This window comes from Balaenoptera ricei, chromosome 13 (genome assembly GCF_028023285.1).
Source record: "Balaenoptera ricei isolate mBalRic1 chromosome 13, mBalRic1.hap2, whole genome shotgun sequence".
NCBI classification, from domain to species: Eukaryota; Metazoa; Chordata; class Mammalia; order Artiodactyla; family Balaenopteridae; genus Balaenoptera; species Balaenoptera ricei.
The window spans coordinates 37,500,764-37,517,466 of NC_082651.1; the positions used below are offsets into that span (position 1 = coordinate 37,500,764).

The following is a 16,703-nucleotide window of genomic DNA, read 5'->3' on the forward strand; positions in this document are numbered from 1 at the left end:
TAACTTATGTACACCAAGAATGTAGGGTTTGAATATGTACTTTGAAAGGCAATCGTATAATTAGTTGTTTCACCTCTAATTGCTTTTCCTTTTTTTTTTTTTTTTTTTAATTTAAAAAAGCAATACAGGGACTTCCCTGGTGGTTCAGTGGTAAAGAATCCGTCCTGCAATGCAGGGGACGCGGGTTCGATTCCCGGTCGGGGAACTAAGATCCCACATGCCGCGGGGCAACTAAGCCCTCGCACCAAACTACTGAGCTCGCACACCTCAATGAGGTAGCCCACGTGCCACAACTAGAGAGAGAAAACCCGCACGCCACAACTAGAGAGAAGCTCTCATGCTGCAACGAAGAGCCCGTGCGCCGCAACGACAATAAAGATCCCACATGCCTTAACGAAGGTCCCGCATGCCGCAACTAAGACCCAATACAGCCAATCAACCAATCAATCAATCAAGTGGGGCGGGGGGAGCAATACAGGAATTTCCCTGGCAGTCCAGCGGTTAAGACTCCAAGCTCCCAATGCAGGGGGCACGGGCTCGATCCCTGATTGGGGAACCAAGATCCCACATGTGGCACAGCGTAGCCGAAAAAAAAACAAAAAAAGCAACACATACCCTACGGCATTTATCCCAGAGAACGCATGTTCGCACAAAAAAAGGTACACAAATGTCCACAGCATCTCTATCAGTAATAGTCAGGAAATGGGAAAAAAACTCAGATGTTCTTCAATGGGCAAGTGATTAAACAAACTGAAGTACAGCCAAACCATGGAATACTACTCAGCAATTAAAAAGAAAGCGGCACTGGGACCTCTCTGGTGTTCCAGCGGTTAAGACTCTGCACTCTCAATGCAGGGGGCCCAGGTTCCATCCCTGGTCAGGGAACTAGATCCCGCATGCTGCAACTAAAGACCCGCACAGCCAAATAAATAAATAAATATTTTTTTAAAAAAAAAAGGAGCACTGTTGATTCATGCAATTTGGATGACTCTCCAGGGAATTACACTGATTGAAAAAGGCCGATCCAAAAGGTTGCATACTGGGAATTCCCTGGCGGTCCAGTGTTTAGCACTCAGCACTTTCACTACCTGGGCTGGGTTCAATCCTTGGTCGGGGAACTAAGATCGCACAACCGGCAGCGCAGCCAAAAAAAAATTTTTTTTACTTAAAAAAAAAAAAAAGGTTACACACTATATGATTTTATTCACATAACATTCTTTTTTTTTAATTAATTAGTTAATTTATTTTATTTTTGGCTGCGTTGGGTCTTCGTTGCTGCGTGTGGGCTTTCTCTAGTTGCGGCGAGCGGGGGCTACTCTTTGTTGCAGTGTGCGGGCTTCTCGCTGCGGTGGCTTCTCTTGTTGCAGAGCACGGGCTCTAGGCACGCGGGCTTCAGTAGTTGTGGCACGTGGGCTCAGTAGTTGTGGCTCCCGGGCTCTAAAGCGCAGGCTCAGTCGTTGTGGCGCATGGGCTTAGTTGCTCCGCGGCATGTGGGATCTTCCCGGACAAGGGATCAAACCCATGTCCCCTGCAATGGCAGGCAGATTCTTAACCGCTGCGCCACCAGGGAAGTCCCACATAACATTCTTGAAATGACAGGTTGCCAGGGACAGATAGGGCCGGGGGAGTGGGAGACGGGCCATCTTCCCCAGGGGGTATTTTCCCTTGATCATCTGCACAAAAACTTTATTGCAACTTTATCCACTGCACTATCAGATCATTATGATTTGGTGGGGAGTGGGGGAGCAGCAGTGGCTATAAAATGGCATCAGGAGAGATCCTGTGGGATGGAAATGTTCTCTATCTTGACTGTGTCAATGGCAATACCCAGGTTGTGACAGTATACTATGATTCTGTAAGATGTTACCATTGGGGAAAACTGGGTAAAGGACACACAGGAGCTATCGCACTATTATTTCTTACAATTGCATGTAAACCTACAATAATCTGTAAACAAAAAGTTTAATCAGAAATGAAGGCAACACATGCCTCTTGTAACAAGTAAAACAATAGTCTGTGGTCAGTCTCTTTCTCTACCCGTCCCATTCCCTCCCTCTTGAGATAACCATGCAAACTCACTGCTCATACAAACAGGCATGCATTTAATACTTTCTGTTTACTGTATCAAAATGGGATCATACATACTACATATTACCCTGCAGCCTACCTTCTTCACCCATCATCCCTATATCATAGAGAGCTTAAAAAAAAAAAATTTTTTTTTAAGTGCCAAGCAGGATGGCAGGTATAGAAAATTTTCTGACTAGGGCAAATCTGACAAATGTTTACCGTGCTAATGTGCCATAGCTCAGCCAGGTGCATTCAGTGAGAGCACAATATGCAAGTAGCATTCTAAAGAGATCTGCAAAAAATGCAAGGTCTTCAGCAGCTCTTCGAGGATCCCATCCCCCTCTCTGCCTCCTCCATGGAACCATCCCATGGAGGTTTAACAGTTTAACTCCATTTGCCCCCTCCTGCTGTTTGTGCTTTTGTTGTATACTTCTGTTCTACATCTCCACAAGACATTATTATTGTCATTTATTTACAAAATAACGTATAAATATAAAGGTGTATGTACCTGGGTATATGTACATGTATATATTAGACACACACACACACTTTAAGTGCTCTTTGTTCTTTCCTGCAGTTGTGTTCTTTTTTTTGGGGGGGGGGGGCAAGTTTTTATATTGGTAAAGTTCTGTACTACTAGAAATATAAGATTTGAAAAGAAAAGTGAGACTTGAGGATTATCTGTGGAGCTTATCCTCATTCTCCTGCTGACGCATTATGTGTTTATAATTTGAGAACTGCAGATAAATACAAACTGGTCTTCTCCATACTTGCTCACTAAGGAATTCCTCATTTCTAGGAAACGTCTATTTCAAGGAAAGGAAACAAACAAAAACACCTAGTGCACTAGATGATTAAAAGGTACACATTTTATAGCCTGAGTTCGAGAAAAAAATTACCCAAGAAACGGCCTTTTTCCCTAGGAGCCAGCTTCTACTAGGGGAGTCTAGGGTTCTCTAGGCAAAGAAAAAAAACTTGCCAGTTTAAACAGAGTAACAGAAACGTTCAGCCAATCAAATATACAGAACTCATCACTTGCAGTGAGGAATGAAAGGCCTGTATCAACAGAAAAAATAAATGGCACCGGCAACGTCTGCAACAGAAAACAAACAGGAAATCCTTTAAAAAGCCAAAATTGCAAAGACAGATGAACAGGGTATGAAATTACACGCCGGGCAATGCACCTGTTAAAGGAAAAGAGGCGCACACCAAGTCTGAAGTCTTAAGAATTCGGTGTTTAACACTACTTCTGCATGCTGCCCAGCAGAAAACTCGGGTCCTGGCTTAATCCACAACGCACACTTCATTTAAGGAGGTGAACTGCTTGGTCTGACTCAGTTTCTTATTCTGTAAAATGAATGCAACACAGCTGTCGTGAGTCCCCAAAGAATTCTGCACAAACGCTTTGTAACTCCAAAGTGCTGTGCAAATCAGAGCAGCCCTTCTCTCCTTCACATTCGTTGGACTTAGAATTTCAGAAGTTTAGCTGAAAATATAGACGACTCGGAAGCAAGGGACTGAGAGTGGCCCACACAGGTGGAAAGAAATGCAGAAACTGGAGCACCTCATACAAACCGCAAGAGACCACGTTCACGTGCACACGTTATCAGTAACAGAAAACGCCACCGGTAGCAACTGTAAACCACTGAGAGGACCAGCAACGACATGTGTCCAAATCCAGCCGGCAGCACAGCCTCGTCGGCGGCAATGCCTTAAACACAGCTCCCCGCACTCCGCGGCCTAACGAGATCCACTTTTTCCAAAAAGTTTAGCAACTTGCCAAGTACACTGGCGTAGTTCACCTTTTTTAATTGCTAAACAAACATGCAGGGGAGTTGAGACAATCAAGGGAATGTTCAGCCTTCCTCAAAAATAAGATCCAGGAAATTCACGTTTTGCTTGAACAGTTTCATGTCTAAAACTGATCACAAACCTCTGTTTGATGTTGTTTTCTCGCTGCTGGCCAATGAGCCCGGGAAAGAGAACCAATTCTTTCAAACAGGGAGGGCTCTCTGCACTCTTCAGCTAAACCAGCGAGGCTTTACCACCGTCACGTTTAAAATAATGAGGAAGATGCCTCCATAGAGTTTACCGGGCTGCGCTAATCACGAGGGGCCTCGGGCGCCCAGGGCGGATCCCAGCGCCGGTGGCCGCGGGACCGGACGCCCTCCCCGGGACCCCCCCAGGACCCCCTCCCCGGGACGCGGCCGCGGGACAGGACGCCCCCCAGAACCCCTGCCCGGGACGCAGCTGCGGGACAGGACGCCCCCCAGACCCCTGCCCGGGACGCAGCTGCGGGACAGGACGCCCCCCAGAACCCCTGCCCGGGACGCGGCCGCGGGACACGAAGCTCCCCCCTCCCCAGGAACCCCTCCCCAGAGCGCGGGCCTCGCCGCCGTCTCGCAGCACCCGCCGCGCTCACCGCGGGCCGGGAGCCCCCTCAGGCCGACTGGCCCCCGCCCGCCGCCCGGCCTCCCTCCGGCCCGCGCCGCCCGCCGCGCTCACCGCGTTTTTCTTCTGCACCATCTTGTCCATCTTCTTGGCAATGCGGACCACCTCGTCCTCCATGGCCCTGGCAGGCCTGCCCCGCGCCGGGCCGCGGGGGACGGGAAACGAGAGGAGCTGGCCGGGCGGCAGGTAAGCCCAGGCGTCGGCGAGGGCCCTCACCAGGCGTGACCGAGGCGCTTCTTCACTCACGACGACTGCGACGGCGGGGGCGGCGGCGGCGGCGGCGCTCCTCCCACGCAGGCAGCGCCAATCGAGCTCCCAGCTCGCGGCGGCGACGGCGGCGGCGCTCCTCCCCCGCAGGCAGCGCCAATCGAGCTCCCAGCTCGCGGCGGCGACGGCGGCGGCGCTCCTCCCACGCAGGCAGCGCCAATCGAGCTCCCAGCTCGCGGCGGCGACGGCGGCGGCGCTCCTCCCCCGCAGGCAGCGCCAAACGAGCTCCCAGCTCGCGGCGGCGGCGGCGGCGGCGCTCCTCCCCCGCAGGCAGCGCCAATCCAGCTCGCGGCGACGGCGGCGCTCCTCCCCCGCAGGCAGTGCCAAGCGAGCTCCCAGCTCGCGGCGGCGACGGCGGCGGCGCTCCTCCCCCGCAGGCAGTGCCAAGCGAGCTCCCAGCTCGCGGCGGCGGCGCCCCTCCCCCGCAGGCAGCGCCAATCGAGCTCCCAGCTCGCGGCGGCGGCGGCGCTCCTCCCCCGCAGGCAGCGCCAATCGAGCTCCCAGCTCGCGGCGGCGGCGGCGGCGGCGCTCCTCCCCCGCAGGCAGCGCCAAACGAGCTCCCAGCTCGCGGCGGCGGCGCTCCTCCCCCGCAGGCAGCGCCAATCCAGCTCGCGGCGGCGGCGGCGGCGCTCCTCCCCCGCAGGCAGTGCCAAGCGAGCTCCCAGCTCGCGGCGGCGGCGCTCCTCCCCCGCAGGCAGTGCCAAGCGAGCTCCCAGCTCGCGGCGGCGGCGCTCCTCCCCCGCAGGCAGCGACAATCGAGCTCCCAGCTCGCGGCGGCGACGGCGGCGGCGCTCCTCCCCCGCAGGCAGCGACAATCGAGCTCCCAGCTCGCGGCGGCGGCGGCGGCGGCGGCGCTCCTCCCCCGCAGGCAGCGCCAATCGCGCTCCCAGCTCTGTTCTTTTGTTTTTTTTTTTTTTGAATTCTGAGATTTTTCATTTGAAGTACATCTTAAAGCTATTAAATTCACAAATATGCTAATTTAAATACCCAATTCTATTATCTAAAACACACATTGCAAACATACAAATATCTATTCTCTCCACATGTCAGAGCCCATTCATTTCATGGTTTGGAAATGGGGAGAATAGATCCCCTTAAACTGCAAGTCAGCAGGTGTTTCTTTACAGTTAACTTTAGCAAAATTCATACAAAATATTAATGAACAATGAATGATCTTCTTTACTTGTTAACTCACAAGGAAACACCTTCAAAACTGCATTTTGTTAAAGTTTCTGTACTAAAATGTAGAAAAACTGAACTACACAAATATTGAAAAGTTTAAAATTCCTTAATTTTTTATTCCTGGTACCACTACCACAATTTACAGGGCAATATACCTGATGTAATGAAAAGAAAAAGACAAAGCTACAACAGATAAAAGACCTCAGGAATGTACATCTAATTGACCCTCCGTTGCATGAATCAATAGCTGCACTTTTTGCAAACTGTGGCTAGGACAGTCCTGAACAAGAAGGGTTTCCTGTTTAAGCTGCAGTAACTTTTCTGACTATGGATCATCGTTCCTTCTGCGGCAGGTTTTTACAGTTCCTCTAATGCATTTGGGACGACTGTCTCAAAGTAACCTGCAGCTTTCCTGACAACTCCTCGCTCTCTCTCCTGCTAAGAACTGTAGCCCTTTTCTTCTGAGTTTTGAGAACCTTCTGCTACCATATCCACCACTTCCACCACCAGATCCATAACCACCACCATAGGGACTTCCCGAGCTTCTTCCACCAAAACTGCCCCCCTTCATGGGTCCATAATTTGATTGCTGTTGTCCACTATAATTTCCAAAATCATTATAGCTCCCACCACCACCACCGTAGTTACCTCCAAAATTTCCTCCTTCATTGTAAGCATCATATCCTCCACCACCGCCACCATATCCACCATCTTGGTTTCCATATCCTGGTCCACCACCACCATAGCCTCCTCTACTACTGTAACCAGGACCACCACCATCGTTACCACCGTCGCCTCCAAATCCGTTTTATCCACCATCACCTCCTCCATAACTACCTCTGCTGCCACCACCTCCACCACCATAGCCTCCTCTTCCACCAAAGTTTCCACCACGGCCAAAGTTACCTCCACCACCTCCAAAGTTTCCTCCACGACCCATAAAGTTGCCAGATCCACCTCCACGACCTCTCTGTGATCCAGCAGATTGCATTTCTTGTTTAGAAAGGGCCTTTTTCACTTACAATTATGCCCATTAATAGTGTGGTATTTCTGAACAACAATTTTATCAACTGTATCATGATCATCAAAAGTTACAAAAGCAAATCCTCTCTTTTTTCCACTCTGCCTGTCTTCCATAACTCCTATGGTTTCAATCTTGCCATACTTTTCAAAGTAGTCTCTCGAATTACATTCTTCTGTATCTTCTTTAATACCACCAACAAAAATTTTCTTCACTGTTAGATGGGCACCAGGCTTTACAGAATCCTCTCTAGAAACAGCTCTCTTTGGTTCCACTACACGCCCATCAACCTTGTGTGGTCGAGCACACATTGCTGCATCCACCTCTTCAACCCAAGAGTAAGTCACAAAACCAAAGCCCCTGGAACGGTTTGTCTGGGGGTCTCTCATCACCACACAATCTGTAAGTGTGCCCCATTTCTCAAAATGTTCTCTTAAGCTATCGTCTGTAGTTTCAAAGCTCAGACCGCCAATAAACAGTTTTCTCAACTGTTCTGGTTCCTTTGGATCATGGCCCTCCTCCCCCCGGCGGCGGCGGCGGCCGGAGTCGGGCTGGGGGCGACCGGGCGGCGGTTTTACCTCCGTTTTGAGACCGGACTCGCCTCTTCCAACTCGAGTTCAATATGGGACCGAGAGCCCAGCTCTGTTCTATGTTGGGCCATTTTACTTCAGCCCAAAAAAATTTCTTCTAGTATTCCCTAAGGTCTGCTGGGGATCAGTTTTCTTATTTTTCATTTATCTGTATTTGATTTTTTAAAATTGATTCCAATTTTCTGTTGAGATTCTCCATATTTTAATCTATTAATCCCCATCTTTTACTCTCAATATAGTCATTTTAAAGTTCTGTGCTAACTCCAGAATCTGAATTCCCTCTAAATCAATTTTTCTTGGTTTTTTTTTTTTTTTTTTGTCTTAAGTTTTAGTCACTTTTTCCTGCTTCAGGAATTTCATAATTTTTGATTGTGTGCTGGACGTGGTGAATAAAAAATTCATAGAGACTGAAGATGCTATTACTTTGCACCAGAGAAGATTTACCCTTTTCTCTGTTAATCAGAGTGGCTGATCATTTCAGTCATTTCAGGAATTTTACTAGGTCAGAACTGGGTTGGAGCTTTAGTTGTCTCATCCTACCTATGATTTTTCCTAATTTGTGGCCTCCCTGGATTTTTGCTGTGAGCCTGACAGGTCTTTGATTCTTCAATAAATACAGTCAGTTATTGACTTCAGTCTTTCAGATGTTTGAATTCAGCTCTTTAGGCTCTCAGTTCTCACAGCTTCAGAGTATGGCAAATGTAAGGAGAGACCAGCTATGTATTTGTTGCCGTTACACTTTCTCAGTGAAAATTTGTCTCATAAACACTGAAACATTGCAGATGATTTCACTTTTTCTGACTCAGCCCCCTTCTTGGGGATGGCACTTCTGGGTTTTTACTGTGAGTCTGGTAGGTCTCTAATTCCTCACTTTGGAAAGTTCTCTCCCTCAGGCATTAGGTATTTAGCTTCCTGCTTTATATAGGTTCAAAAACTGGCAAATGTCTTGAAGAGGAGACCTAATGATTGTCACAGGCCCCTTTATCTAGCGGGATTTGGTTTGTTAGTGCCATGACTGTGCAGGAAATTTCACTCTGCTTTCTTGGCTCAGTCCCCCATCATCCTATACCACCCTGACACTAAGGAAATGTCCTGTGGGGGAAATCGGCTTGACATTCTGCTAGATTTCACTCCATCATGCCAGCAAATGAGTTCATCAAAAGGTATGGTGATTTCTCTTTTCCAGTGGAGTATGTCTCCCTACACCAAACCCCTGCTCCAAATCTCTAAATGTCCCTCTCTAGCATATTAGTTGATATTGTTTCTTGATTGCTTCCTTAGCTCGATGATCTTTTATTCAAGTTTGTTTGCTCGTTGCAGCAGGAGTGATGGCCTGTGCCTACCTAGTGCAGGCATATTATTATGGAGATATGGCTTTGGTCCCAGACACCACAATAAGGAGAATATCATAAGAAAGCAAGTCACACGAGTTGTTTGGTTTCCCAGTGCATGTAAAAGTTATGTTTATGCTATACTGTAGTCTATTAAGTGTGCAATAGCATTATGTCTAAAAAAAGTACATATCTTAATTTGAAAGTAGACTTTAAGAATGCTACCCATAGGGGGCTTCCCTGGTGGCGCAGTGGTTGAGAATCTGCCTGCTGATGCAGGGGACATGGGTTCGAGCCCTGGTCTGGGAGGATCCCACATGCCGCGGAGCAGCTGGGCCTGTGAGCCACAATTACTGAGCCTGCGCGTCTGGAGCCTGTGCTCCGCAACAAGAGAGGCCGCGATAGTGAGAGGCCCGCGCACCGCGATGAAGAGTGGCCCTCACTTGCCACAACTAGAGAAAGCCCTTGCACAGAAACGAAGACCCAACACAGCCATAAAATAAAAATAAATTAATTAAAAAAAAAAAAAAAATTGAAAAAAAAAAAAAAAAAAAAAGAATGCTACCCATCATCTGAGCCTTCAGCAAGCTGTAATCTTTTTGCAATAGTAACATCAAAGATCACTGATCACAGATCATGTAACAAGTATAATAGTGAAAAAGTTTGAAATATTGTGAGACTTACCAAAACATGACATAGAGACACGAAGTGAGCAAATGCTGTTGGAAAAATGGCACCACCAGTAGAGCTGCTTGACACAGGGTTGCCACAAACCTTCAATTTGTAAAAAAAAAAAAAAAAAAAAAAGCATTATCTGCAAGGTACAATAAAGTGAAGTGCAATAAAGTGAGGTATGCCTATACATCCTGCCTCAAAGCAGAAATCCTATTTAGATCACCTTTAATTTCTCTCTATGATATATCAATAGTTTTCTATTCTAATAGGGTTCTTACATTTTTTATTACACTTATTATTAGGTATATGATGTTTTGATGATAATGTAGATGGCATATTTTTTAGTTTTTAATTTTATAACTTTTCAGACACAGAAAAATGTTAGTGGAATTTTTTAATGTTTGGTCTCTTATCTGGCAACTCTTCTAAAAACTAACTGATATTCTAATAAGTTATCTGTAGATGGTTTTGGATTTTCTGTATCCTTAATTATATCAACTATGGAAAGTGACAGTATGATTTCTTCCTTTCTTAGCCTTATATTTCTGATTTCTTTTTCCTGCCTTACTGCTAATGCCATTTAATACTTTTACTAATAGGTTGAATAGAAAAGGTAAGAGTTGGCATTCTTATTTTGTTCCTAATCTTACAGTGGACATTCTCCACATTTCACTATAAACAGGATGGTGGCTCTAAAGTTTTTTGTAGTTTCCCTTTGCTATGAGTTTTTAATCATACATAATTATTGAATTTTATCAAATGCTTTATCTGACTATACTGATATGATCATATACATTTTCTCCTTTATTTTATGGATGTGGTGCATGACATCTATTGATATTTGAATGTTAACTCACCTTGCATTTCTGGAGTAAAACAACTTGGTAGGAATTCACACACACACACACACACACACACATTCACTCACTCACACACTCTACATTTGATTGTCTAACATTTTGTGTATGATTTTTGCTTCTGTATACATAAGGGAGATGGGCCTATTTTCTTTTCTCATAATTGTCCTTTTAATTAGTGAATAGTATATAGAGGGTAGAGATTTAAAAGACCTTTTAAAAGGTCTTCTTCTTCTGTGATATAATACAATACAGTATTACTCCATTTTTTAAAAATGACCTTTTTCATTTTCAAATAATTTCAAATCTGCAGAAAAGATACAAACAGAGTTCCCTTTACCTCTCTCCCAGTTTTTCCTATTGCTAACATCTTATACTACCATAGTATATTTTTCAAAATTAAAAAGCCAACATTTATACATTACTATTAACTAAACTTAAGACTTTTTTTGGATTTCACCAGTTTTCCTGTTAATGACCTTTTTCTGTTCTAGGACCCAATCCAGTATATCACATTCCACTTAGTTAGTTGTCATGTCTCCTTAGTCTTCTCTGGTCTATGACAGTTCCTCATTCCTTCCTTGTTTTTCATGATTTTGACAGTCTTGAGGAATATTTGTCTGATATTTTGTAGAATTGTTCTCAGTCTGGGTTTGGCTGATGTTTTTCTCATGATTCGACTGGAGTTATAGGTTTTGACAAAGAATACCGCAGAAGCGAAGTAACCGTCTCATCACATCATAACAGAGAGTATGTAGTGTCTCCGTGACATCACTGGTGATGTGAAACATCATCACTTGCATAACATGGTGTTTGCTTGGTTTCTCCACTGTAAAGTTACTTTTTCTCCCATTTTATACTGTCTTTGGAATTCAATCATTAAGGCCAGCCCAGGACTGGACTTAAGGGGAAGATTAAGCTTCACCTCCACCTCCTTGGGGAGGAGATGGATGCCGGGGAGGGGGGGGGGGGGCGGGGGGGGCGGGGGGGAGGTTACCTACATATGGAATTCTTCTGTTGGCAAGATTTGTCTTCTCCCTCCCTCCTATTATTTATTTATTTATACACTCATTTATTTACTCCATTATGTTTTAATATGGATTCTTTATAATCTATATACATAATTACAACCTTAAAAACCTCTGGTTCCCCCACTGACATATAAACTTTTTGAGGAAAGGCTCTGTTTCTTTTTTATTTTTGTACACTCTATGCGTTTAGCATAGTCCCCTAATTTATAGTGGACTTCCAGTAATTATTTTTTAATGGATATCTTTCCACTTCAACTGAAAAGTACCCTTTCCTTATATAATAGCATTCTAAATCCAAAATAAAAGTAGATTTTAAAATAAGTAAAAGTAAACTCATGCATGATCACCCTGTAATAAGTATGTAAAAAAGCAAAGGGTACTGCAGAAATAACTTAACCATTTGAGTTGGATGTGTCTCCAAAAAATATTGAAGCCACATTTGGAAAGAAATTACAGTATTTGATAAGCCAAGGATATGACCTGCTGTGTGCTTTCTCTTTTTTGTTCAGATCACCAAAGGAGATTAAGACCCCGTTTTCTCCCTTCTCTGGAAAATTATCATCTGATGCAGTCACTCAGATAACAACAGAGAGTCCAGGAAAAACCATGTTTTCATCTGAGATTTTTGTTAATGCTGAAGATCGTGGACATGATATTCCAGACCTCAGGTACACAGAAGTTGGGCAAAGTTCCTGTCAAGTTTGCTTCATCATCTTCAGTCCAACAGATTACTGTTCTTCATGGCACAGATGGTAAGAGAATTTTAGGTCACATTACCAACTTTTGTGTGTCATTAACTAAGAAATTTCTTGATTGGGTCTTTCTAGTTAGAAAACCTAATTTTAATTTTAAGCATTAGGTTGTACATGATTAAAACATCTTTTATTTACATAGCTATGAAGAGAATATAATTTATTATGTTTTTACTTCAATTTCTAGTGAAGTTAACAACCTATGTGAAACTCATGCTACTTGTGGCTGACGTATTTTCAACTCATAATACTTGTCATAAGAATGCAAGTAGTTCATGAAAACATAAAAACTATAGAGGTTCAATTTTAGGGAGGTAGATAACTATTTGGCATTGTTTCTTTTACTATTGTTTTGCATGATACAGTGAACAGATAGCAAACACAATACCAGTCTATTTCTTGCTCAAGAAACGTTGAGCAGGGACCCAGGTTGACTGTGACTCTGCTTTCTTTAAAACATGGAACCCTGGATTCATCATCATAGTCAACTGGAAGGGACGAAAAGCATGGAGGAGCACATGTTGGGAGGCTTTTATGGGCTAGGCCTAGGTGTGGCCCACATCACTTTCCACTGACTAGGAATAGTTTAGCTGTGCTTTCCAGGATGAAGAAGAAAAGAGTTTTGGTGAACAGCTAGCAATTTCTACCATAAGGTCTACATTTAGAGTGTTCCTATGCTATCATGACAGTGATATTTTTATAGTGCTTATACTATATAACATTCAAAATTATAGCAAGTTATTTTCTTTTTCAGACCAGTAACTGGAAAGTTAAGTTCCCATTCTGCCTCCAAATGAGGGTGGGAACTTTCAATTACTAATTTTAAAGTATTCAACAGTTTGTACAAATCTATTCAAAATATATTTTAAGTTTTCCTACTTGTGCAAAAAGTTTATCTGTCTGTAGGTATAAATGGAATATGCCTAAATGTATAAAGAAAATTGCTTAGTTCCACATGTAAATTGCACTGAATTTAATTTGAATAAATACATTTATATGTTGAAATGGTTATATTTCTTTTCTTTTTTTTTTTTTTTTTACTTTTATTTATTTTATTTTTGGCTGTGTTGGGTCTTCATCGCTGCGTGCAGCCTTTCTCTAGTTGCGGCGAGCGGGGGCTACTCTTCGTTGCGGTGCACGGGCTTCTCATTGCGGTGGCTTCTCTTGTGGTGGAGCACGGGCTCTAGGCGCGTGGGCTTCGGTGCATGGGCTCAGTAGTTGTGGCTCGCGGGCTCTAGAGCGCAGGCTCAGTAGTTGTGGCACATGGGCTTAGTTGCTCCGCGGCATGGGGGATCTTCCCGGACCAGGGCTGGCACCCGTGTCCCCTGCATTGGCAGGCGGATTCTTAACCACTGCGCTATCAGGGAAACCCGAGATGGTTATATTTCTTATACATTTTTATTGTGATATAAAATTATGCCCCCCAAATGTATAGTCTAATCAATATCACACAGAACACCTTTAATGTGTCAGTTACCTATTGCCACCGTGATACTGTATAAGAACCTCGAAAATCTCAGTGCTTTATAACAACAGACATTTGCTTTCCTCACTCATGGGCTTATGAGTCAGTTGGAGTTTGGCATCAGGATGCAAAAACGGTTTGGGTCTGTTCCACATGCCTTGTACTGAAACCCAGGCTACTCTGGGTATGCTGTTTTCATGTTGGTGGCAGAGCACAGGAGAGGAAATCCAACTGTGAAAGTGTATTTTATACCTCTTCTGACATCAAATGGATCGGTCTACATAGAGCCCACAGTTCACGGTCTTACCTTTACATACAGGTACTTGGTAGAAAGGACTCCTTTAAAAGAGAAATATTATTTGGTTTAATAATAAAAGATTTTTAACTCTGTGGATTCAGAAGTAAAATTTTAAAAATATTTTAAAAGTATACAGAATAGCATGTTGAATTTATGACTATGTGTCCACTGCTCTGAATTAACAAATTAAGAGTAATATGCTATATGTTTATATTTAGTTCCATTTGCAAGTTTTTTGAAGGAATAAAGTTTATGGTTGGACTTTCTTCTTTACCCTTCTGCAGTCCTTTCTTTCTCTCCCAGGAACAACCATTATTTGCTGAATAGTCGCTTCTTCCCCCAGAGATAGGCAGTCCAAAGTAACTTTAAGACTTCTGCATCCAAACAGAAAGTTGTTGAGAATTTCAAAAAGCCACTTATCTTGCCTCTGAATTCTCCATCTCCACATGGTAGCCATTCTTGCTCTGGGTCCATTGTAATTCTGCCCAATTGTTGTTGTCCATTTTCTGCAAACTTTGAACTAAATGGTAAATTTAACCATCACCACCAAGCTTTATATACACTGGTGGAGGAAGAAAACTACTAAGTCAATATTCTAACAATAATGACTACAGCAACGTCCAAAGAGAAGTAGAGGCTACAGCCTATTTTTCCTGTTATTTAAATTCTTCCAGCCTCTATACATTTCTTCATTCTCCTTGAATTCAGCCAGGTTCTCATTGGCTGGGGCTTTGCCTGATAGGTTGGTACAAGTATTCCTAAGTAGTCTAAGGCTTTGCTAGCCCTGCATAGGTTTAAGGTCATTTTTTGTTAATTTCTATGACCAGGCTTGGTAAAGTGGTCCCCTAGGTGTAAGCCATACTCCTACTGACTTTCTTCTTTTAAGGTAACCTTATTTCTCCCTGATAGTTAAGGTCAATTGTAGTTTTAGTCAACACTATGGCATCCTATTCCCTGTATTGTTTCAGTGACATAAAGAATGTAAAATGACTAGATGGCTCCTGTCTCCCGGTAGAAGTGCCCCTCCCTTATTTCTAAGATCTTCCATCAAACAAAGCAGAGTCACAGAGATAGAAAGCAAAAGATTTTAAAGGCTTCTGCCTTTGTTCCTAAATATATGCATTCTGTCTGTAGGATAGGCAAGTGCCATATGTGGTTCTGAGCACATGCCGTATTTGGCAAGCTAGCATTCCAGCCTCAGAAAGTGATGCCTCCCAGCTTGTGCCATGACAGTTATCAGTAAATTGTTCACTCGCTTTTTTGTTTTTGAGTTTACCATAGCTGTGGGTGATCAGGCTTGTGAGGAGAACAGTGACTCCCTTTAGGCATCAGCCTGTTGTCTCATTTCCTTCACTATGAAGTCAGTTCCTTGGTTGGAAGCAGGGTACTAGTAATATGGATTCCATGTCAAATCATCAGAATGATGGAGTGGTCAAGGATGGTAACACAATTCTAAGTAATATAAAAGTTGTTATTGCGTCCAGAATGAAGGAGATCTCATTCTACTCTGGGACTATCAGACTCTGTCTAGAGTATTTTGATTTTTATAAACTAGACATGGGCAACTAGGAGTCCATCTAGAGGTGATTACAGGATGCAAGAGAAGACCATGGTCCATAAGGATAAACTGAAGAAGCTGTTGTGTTTAATCAGGAGAAGTGGTAGCTATCTACAAAATTCTATTTGAATGAGCAGTACAACCCCATGAATACTGAGGAGTAACCTAAACAAGAATTTTATAGGACTCATGTGATGGCAATACTAATCCTTTGTGTAGGCATAGAAAAGGAGAGTAGACTAAAAGGAGGGATGGGATATTTCTGAATGGGAAAATTGAATATTTAAAGATGTCATTTATTCCCAAATGAATTTAAACTCTAATGTAATTCTACTCAAAATTCTAATGGAATTGTTCTTTTGAACTTGTTTAATTGATCTTAAGTTTTTTCCGGAAGACTAATAAAGAAAATACTGGAAAAGAAGAGTAATGGGGAGGATAAATTTTAGCAGCAGCCAGTGGAGTGTTTTAATGGGATGCCTGGAAGTTGCAGACATTATTCTCACCCTTGACCTATGGGCCCAGACTTAGTCATATGTCCATACATGTCTGCAAGGGAGATTGGGAAATACAGTGTACAGATGAGCAGTATGTACCCAGCTAAATATCAAAATGCTGTTACAGAGAGAGAGAGAGAGTTTCTACCACATCATGAAAGAAAAACAAGTGTATAGAAAAAGATTTCAGGGACTTCCCTGGTGGCGCAGTGGTTAAGAATCCACCTGCCAGTGCAGGGGACACGGGTTCGAGCCCTGGTCCGGGAAGATCCCACATGCCGCAGAGCAACTAAGCCCGTGTGCCACAACTACTGAGCCTGTGCTCTAGAGCCTGCGAGCCACAACTACTGAGCCCATGCTCCACAACTACTGAAGCCTGCGTGCCTAGAGCCTGTGCTCCACAACAAGAGAAGCCACTGCAGTGAGAAGAGTGAGAAGCTCGCGCACCACAACGAACAGTAGCCCCCCCACACCGCAACTAGAGAAAGCCCGCGTGCAGCAATGAAGACCCAATGAAGTAAAAAAATAAGAAGAAGAAGAAAAAGATTTCATCTTCTATAATAATCAAATTACTACCATGTCACAGACATTTTAGAAAGAATTTTAGCAGTTAGTATTTAAAAAAAAGAAACTTTATAAATGACATAATTTTTCACTC

General features: G+C 43.8%; 1 pseudogene; it reads right to left on the reverse strand.

Moving 5' to 3' along the window:
* Positions 1-6,182: 6,182 nt before the first annotated feature.
* LOC132376667 (heterogeneous nuclear ribonucleoprotein A3-like) lies at positions 6,183-7,575 on the reverse strand (annotated as a pseudogene).
* Positions 7,576-16,703: the final 9,128 nt, after the last annotated feature.